Source organism: Octopus sinensis, linkage group LG1 (genome assembly GCF_006345805.1).
Source record: "Octopus sinensis linkage group LG1, ASM634580v1, whole genome shotgun sequence".
Lineage (NCBI taxonomy): Eukaryota > Metazoa > Mollusca > Cephalopoda > Octopoda > Octopodidae > Octopus > Octopus sinensis.
Window position 1 is genome coordinate 55,421,889 of NC_042997.1, and position 8,942 is coordinate 55,430,830.

The following is an 8,942-nucleotide window of genomic DNA, read 5'->3' on the forward strand; positions in this document are numbered from 1 at the left end:
ATGCGAGGATTTAGCAGATAAAATATAGATTCTGTTTATCAGCACTAACCCAAGGGGACATAGCGAATGCCATCTGTGTTTGTGTCCCTTTGTACTTTGGTAAATATATCATCGAACTCTCTTTTGGTATTTTGCTTCAATTAGTTCCAGAGCAGGTTGTCCCTCTGCTGCGTTCGAAATGATTGGCCCCAAAGGTTACTTGGTTTGATCTGCTACACAGATTAAGTTTATAAATTAATAGTAGGTGAGCAATTTCCCTTATGATGTTTTGACCTTGTTTAGTTCTGTGAAACAATGCCGACCGTTGAGTAATTTCGTAATGCCATAGTAGCAGTAGTACATCTAGTTGAAATAATTCGCTTCTCTAGTATCTGGGTAATTTTATGGTAGTTTTTGCGCAATGTGCACAGACTCACGTCAAACATATCACTAAACAACATGCCAAACGACCGAAACGGACGCGCGCGCACACACACATATATATATATATACATATATATATACATATATATATATATATTATATATATATATATATATATATATATATATATATATATATATATATATATACATATACATAAATACAAGCTGTGCTCCAGCATGACCTCAATCCAGTGACTCACATGAATAATGAATTAAAAAAAAATACAGAAATATACACAGAATAAAACAAATACTCACGTGCTTACACAACCGTGTAACATGCAAGCATATTATATAGACATTTCGCAAGCATTTCGCAAGCATTCATGAATATGTACAAACTTACATATAATTACAAATCTAAATCTATACTTACATACATACATACATACAAACGTACATACATACATACATACATACAACATACATACATACATACATACATACATACATACATACATACATACATACATACATACATACATACGTATACATACTATGCTGAACTATTGAAGAATCTACAGCTACCCTATCCAGATTACAAATTCAAGTATATACGTGTAATCATTAGAGCAGTGGGATATGTAACAGATTGCCTAAATACCAATCTTGAGAAATTAGGCTTCTCAAAACTAGATAGAGAAAGCTGATTCGAAGTCTACAGATCCAAGCCATCATTGGAAATATAAAAATCTGTAAAACTTTCCAGAAGTTTATCATTTAGATATATATGGGCATGCCAAGGCATGCAACTATAACAGGAGAATACATACTTAAAAAAGCACACACACAAATCTGCACATATACATACATACATACAAAAATACCCTGTCGATGTTGAAATTCCAATGAAAGAGATTTGGATATAGGTTAGAAACCGGCTCTTTCTGTATTGGTTGGAAACCTTGAAATAAAACTGAATGATGACATACATACAGGCATACATACACATACATACATACATACATACATACATACATACATACATACATACATACATACATACATACATACATACATATATACATACATACATCATGCATGCATATGCGTGATGATTGTGAACTCGTAGACGAGTATGACCATCACTGACAAAGCAATTTTAGGCCCAATAAGATTTGCACAACACCTTATAGACCCTCACCACTGATTTGACGTGATTGAGACACAAGCCGAGGCAAGATACTGAGTCCCAATATGGATTGCAACCTCAGTAATGTGGGAGTACCATGATCTGAAGCGCGAGTAAAAGATTCCCCCAAAGTCCAATGGCATTCCTTGTATACCCAATTTAATATAAGTGTGACCTTTTCCTGGCACTCCCTTAAGGGTTCACCACATCTTAGAGCAGAAAAACTGTCAGTTAATGATGCTCATTGTGTAACATTTGGTTTTTCCCGTGTTATCTCTTTGTTCCTATTACCATTCTATATTTACATAACATCGTGTTCTGGGCCATACGTATAGTGAGTTCTACACCAGATTGTTAGTTCCGCGATGCGTAAAAGAAATATTAATACACGCACACAGACACAGATACATATATCGAATCTCCTGCCAGTTAACGTAGGATCCCTTGACAACAATGTAAATTTCATTTGATTGAGGTATCTTTGGCCCGACGAGTAGCTAAATCTATACTTACATACATACAGAAATATACACAGAAATTACTACTTCCGAGGTTCTTCTAAATATTGAACATATGTAGCCTGGATTTTATCAACTCAATTCCATTATTTTGCATTTTTATTCGCATACACAGCAACCCCAGGTTATTTTATAACCGTTACGGTTATTTTATAACCATAAGTTATAAAATAACTTTTTTCAGCTTATCGAACTTCGGCATGGGGAAGATTTACAACCTTCTATGTCAATAAACCAATATTGTTCCTGAAAATAAATTTACACTATTTACATTCGACGGATATTTGTCCTCATCTTGTTTGTTGTTTAACACCTGACACTACCAAAAGAACGTTTCGGCTGATATACTCTCTAAGACTTCATCAAGTGTCTTGGGGAAATTTCGAACCTGGGTTCTCATTCCTATGGTTGTTTTTTTTTTCGGTGTTATTATTCTTATTCAGGTCACTGCCTGGCTTCGAACTTGGAATCTTGGGCTTAGTAGCCCGCACTCTTAACCACTACGTCATATACCCATGCACAATTATAGAGTGAATTTTAGGGCTTATAAATCTATCGTCTGCTTAGGAGGTTGTGTCCTAGCATATGTGCTGCTTCTTTTAGTCTTCGTATTTTCCAGTGGTGTTCTCTGTCTATTATTTTAACTTCATCCCACAGAGGGAGGTGATCTCCATTTTCCATACATGTTCAGCTTTACCTGATTTATCAATATCTTCTAGTGTCACAGCTTTGCGATGTTCCCCTACCCTTATTTTGATGGGGCGGCATGTTTCACCTACCACAGCCGCACTGGATAGAGTACACGCAGTTTTTGGTCATATTCTCTTCTATTGGTGGTTTCACTCGAAGTAGATATTTGCGAAGTGTTGTATTTTTTATACCTCATACCTCATATTTTTTATACCTCATACGGACTACTCGAAACTGAGTAACTTCCTACACTTTGATGCTTGGACCTTACCTTTACTCACACACATACACAGACACACATAACTATATAGTGAAACAGCCTGAGCGAACAATTCCCAACAACTTTTTCTACCACATACTTTTTTAGTAAACTGTTGAAGACTGTATTCTTTTAACTGTCCAGTCCCTTCCAATCACAAGTGTACTATTATTACTTTGTAAACGTTTTCCCTTTCCTACATTACAATGGCTAGCTCTTGGCGTATTACAGTTTTCGTTTACTGTTTTCTTTCCTGAATATGATTTTTTCAATGAAAGAAGCTTTATTGGTGACACATTTCTGCTTTTAGAAGGTACCCTCGAAAATTAAATTTGTTCCTAAGTAATCTAACTATCTCCTTAGTATGATCTGTAATGGATGATATATAGAAATTTGACCCAGTTGCAATAGTCTGGTCTCTCACCGTCTAGTTTCAAACAAGACTGCATAATTTTCAACTAATTATTTTTGTTCTGGCCAAGTTAATACCCCAAATCCTCAATACAGTCTTTTACCTGCTAATATAATAATTTTCAACAAGTATTTAAAAACCTGTAAATGATGAACTATTTCTCAATTTCCTTGCCAAGCCTGCAGGCTATGCAAGCCTAATGTTATTTTCATGCATCTTGAGTTCTTCCTTTCTTTCTTTTGTTCCCAGAAACTATGTTCTAATCACACCTTTCTTCAATTAGCATGGTGACTGGTACACCAATGAAGCGAAATTATTTTTCTTGCAAGAATCTTCAGTAACTGAGATTAAGCATCTTCTTTATTTTTCCCGTCAGCAAATACTTCCAATTTGACTGAACATTTCCCGTCAAACCCGCACATGGCTACCCGCTACAGTTACACATATACATATGTTATCTAACCGTTAGGCCCCGTAGCAATATAAGAAGAAAATGGATGTTGAAGAATTAATAAAAAATTACACATCTCAATGTCATGTAGTATTAAGCAATTGTCAACCTAGTGATTTTGTATTACCATGTACCATAGTAATGATATTCTCGTGGATATTTTAAATAAAAAAAACGAATAAGATAACATGGATGGGCTCTCGCGGTTTGATAATGAAATAACTAAATACTTTTTAACTCCCTAAATTGTTCTAACAATGTAATCTTTTTGATTTTGCTTTCGTTCATTTTGTTTTTTCTTATTACTTTTCTCTGTGTTGTAACTTTTTGCACATACTACAGATTTTATCTTACGTAGTGAAATATTCTTTTCGACTCTAGGCACAAGGCCCGACATTTTGGGGGAGGGAGCCAGTCGATTAGATCGACCCCAGTACGCAACTGGTACTTAATCTATCGACCCCGAAAGGATGAAAGGCAAAGTCGACCTCGGCGAAATTTGAAGTCAGAACTTAAAGACAGACGAAATGCCACTAAGTATTTCGCCCGGCGTGCTAACGTTTCTATCAGTTCACCGCCTTTACGTAGTGAAATATTGTAATATATTTGGGGGCCTTATTACTGCAACTTTGATATCAACATGTGGTATTTAGGGTAAAGCAATTTCCTGTTTCATCTTTGTATGAAAATGGTCTGACAACTTTTGCAGTGGTTACACTGTACCAAGCAGTAACATTTTCCTGGTGCTTTTAAAAAAATAACTGAGGTTTACTATGCTCTGCTATCAGTAACATTGCTCATTTATAAATCCATTTAATTGAAAATAAACCTTATTTGACATAATCATTTTTAGTGAAAACTTCAGCTGTTAATTTTTGCACTACTTATGGGGTTAATTATATTAATTATATATATTATTCGATCCAATGAGATTGTTGCTCCCTAATTGAATAGAGAGATTTTCTATTAATGTTTAGGGTTTTCCTAAATTGTTTTTATTATCAGCTCAATATTCTTGTTGGAATAACTTATTCAAAATCGCTCTGCGCGTCTTCAATAGTCGATGGTTCTGGTAGCCTTAAACCAACCCTCTAATCTCTAAATTGTTCATGCTGCTGGGACTCTTTAATTCTCATATTGTCAATAAATTAATTTTTCTTACTAATAATTCAATTATTTCTATTGTACATTAAATTAGTAACAGCCTATTCTCGTGGATATCGATTCATTAAAAACATTTGGAGGTTGTGTTTTATAATTTGTAAAACAGAAATTTAAGTTACATCCCCCTCCCCAAAACTATACAGACTTAAAATGAAGTAATTAATTTTGGGACAGTATGAACAGCGAATATCAACCACATCAATCTTACCAGGACAGGAGGGCACGCATAGGTCATAGTAATGTGATAGGATTGCAATAATTTTTGGTTCTATCATATTAACTTTGCCATGGATTCAATATAATTTTTTATATTCACCCTATCGAAATGCACCAGTCAAGTTTTTTATGTGATTGTTCTATTTCCCGACTTTAGCTACAATTCCCTCCAGTTTATTCGAATTTGCATTAAAGAAGATTGTTGGAGTTTTTTTGAAAATATTCTCTAAACTTGCAAGCATGATTCCGAATGATATACTTGCGCAATATTTAGTAAGGGAATTCACAATACTATTTTATTCCCTAGTTCTATGAAACCACACCTCTTCTTTTATCCATCACTGTTGATTTCCACAACTTTTCTCTCGTTCTTTCCTAGATTCATATTAATTTTAAGTACCCCTGTGAAACAGCTGCTTTTAGATGCATCACTCTGTGATTCATCCTCCTCTGTTGTTAATTTTATATATATATATATAAACATTTTTGTGTTATCGTTGTTTACTTAGCGACCTAGAAGATAGTTATGTTAGTACAGTTCTATATTTAATTTTTCTATATAGTTATGTTACTGTTAAAATATTTACAACAGTCAGCATGAAAATGGAGAAAAGCAATAATCATTTAGCGACAAATATTAGTTTTATTCATTCACCATCTGCAGGAAGAAACCATGAACATGTTTCAGACCATCACAGTAGTTCAGGAAGTAGTGGCGGGCGAATTTCCAAATAAATGTAAAATAATGTTCTGTGTTAGGCGTAGTAACGATATGTTGTATAGGAAATACATTCCACATTGACTCTGTTAGCATGCAGTAAAGTATAAGTTAGTGTTAACACATGTAATGCAAGGATCATCAGAAAGATAGCTGAAAATATATATACTATAAGGGAAACATCAGTTACACACTAACAATTTGATTTTGGCTTCTTACACCTCCCAAGCCTCATTTGTGTGCATATATTTAGTGATTCGCCTGTCACTACTTCGAGTTGTAAGGTAACGTATATACTTCTCTGAAGAGAACTATGAGAATGAAATATGCCCAGATGTTTTTTGCCACACTTTATTTTTTTACTTATTTCAGTCATTTGTCTGCAGTCAAAAGATTTAAAAAATGCTTTCCACAAAGCTTTTCCAGTGAGTTTTGATAATCTTTACAAGAAATATATTTTCATGCGAGCTGTGTCCCTTGGATTTGCTAAACAAAGTTAGAGGATAGTTTACAAACCAGCGTTGTGTACCAGAGTGGGGTATAAAACTTAGTTAATGCCGATGGTATCTAGGAGGCTAAGTTTTATCATAATTATGAAATAATACGTGCTAAAGAAAATAACTCAAAAATGCTAATAAAATGAATTAAAACAAATAATATAAGAAGTGTTATAGTGAAAGGTGCGCAGCCCAAAGTTATCAAATAATTGAAATTTCCCTCCTGGAGAAAAAGTAAAACATCTAGGCTTTGTGATTGTGGTAATATAGCATCTTGTTATAGTTTAGCGATTGAAAAATTGTTGTCGCCTGTCAACTATTGTGTGAATGTGGAACTGGGGAGTTCTCATAACTTTTGATGAATTAAGTGTTGTTGAAATAATGAAAATGTTGCTTTGTTTTTTGAAACTTTGGTGACTGAAGCTTTTTATGTGTTCTCTGAAACAATGGTGACAGATATGTTGCTATGTCCAGTGCAGAGCTGGTAGTTGTGGTGCAATTAAGCTATGTGAACCTTTGGTAACTGAGGTGCATTCGAATGCTGTGAAACTTTGGTGATCACCATGTTGTTGAGTCTCCTTTAATTTTGAGTATTGGTCAATTTAGACAATTGCAGACAACTAAAGAAGTCTGCAATCATCGACGCTATTGTTCAACAACTGCAACATACAAAATAAAATATTTACATTTTCCTTCTCATTTCGTTTAGAAACAGATAGTTGTCCGAGATTGGTACATAACTTAGGAGACATTTCATTTTCTAATAGTGTTTAACAATAGTATCTGAAGGCATTGATATTTTCTAGAGTATATCATTCTATAAAGTACTTTATGACTATGTTTCTAACTCTTATTTTATCAGGTTACTTCATAATAGTAGGATAATTTCAACGCGATTAGTTCGGCGATATTTAACTGGTTTATTCTTTATTCCTCCTGTTTTCCTCAGTTACTTTTCTTGCTAACTATTTACCATGAAATTTAATATTTCTATATATCTTCTATTATTGTTCTTGGTCTTTCTAACAGCCTCTGTTTAATGGGTTCTTTAAACATAATAATACATATTGCATTTTTGTTTTGCTCATAATTTGTAGCTCTGTGTGTTAAGTTTTCAGTATACTTTACTGCATATGTTACAAGAATTTGATAGTTTACTGTTTTTCGGTAAATATAACATGTCCTTGTTGGCTAATTGGCGCTTTCTCAATGCAGTATTTTCTTTGTGAATCTTCTGATGTTTTTAACACCCGCATCTTCTGATAGTGAAATATTCTACCGCTAACTTATTACTAGAAAAGCTAGAATATTGGTAGGTTTTGCCTTATTTTTGGTATTTATCTGTTTTGAGTATTAATCTGCTACCCCTTTATAACCTTTTCTTTAAATTGTGTGTGTTTTACTCTGCGTAGTTCATTTGTTTCAAAGTAATTACAAGTCGTTTTTACTCCGATTCTCTTATCTCTGTTCCGTTAGCTAAAATGATATTTGTGTTATTTTGCTTTTAATATAATGTTCATCTCTTCAATGTTCCTTGTTACAAATTTTGTAAACTGAATTTCATACCAATTTCCCTACTGAATCCATCAACTGCATATAATAATATTTCCAATTGTTTGACATCTGCAATAAGCAGTTTGACGTCATACATATACAGACGATAGTTGATTGTCATCCCATATCACTTCTATCTGCATTCAGGCATGAGCGCCAGACAGAAAGTAGTGGAGGAAAAGAGAAAGAGATAGAAAGAATGGAAGAGAGTTCTCTTGGAATATTCTTCTTATAATAGGTATGAGTCTTGTTCATATATAATTCCCATTTTTGATTGGATCTTCAAAATTGTTTTCCAACTATTAATGCCATGTTTGTTGTACATAAGTGTTATTCGCGTTAAGTTACTCAGGAATAATATATTTTAGAATCCATGGCTAAGGAACATTATTAACTGCTTTCTACTGATCATTGCATGCCACGCTCAGACCTTTTTCTACATCTACAATCTTCAGTAATGCTCTCCTTTATCAGTAAATGATCTTCACTCCCATATGTTCCTTTACAACATATCTTAAGTTGTTCTGAATCTCTGCAGCATTTTTTGTTTCAAATGACCATTTATCCTTTGCAATATTATTTCTGTTAAGGCTCTGTATACAGTAGGCAGTTTATGGCTCTGCATTTTTTAGATTTTTTTATTATTTTGTTAGTCTTTAGGATTAAGATGGCTTTCCCCTCAGTCAGCCATTAACGTGTTATTTCTGTCTCTTTCAGGCGATCAATCAATATTTTTGCAACTTTGTGCTTACTTGCCAGAAGTTTCGAATTTTATGGTTCCCGGGTGCTTTCGAATTGTTCGGGTTTTGTAGTATATGGACTACTATTTAGATTGCTATTTATGCATACAATTCTTTTGTTGTTGCGAGTGTTGATTTGAAGACTCTTGCCTGTGGCTATCTTTTT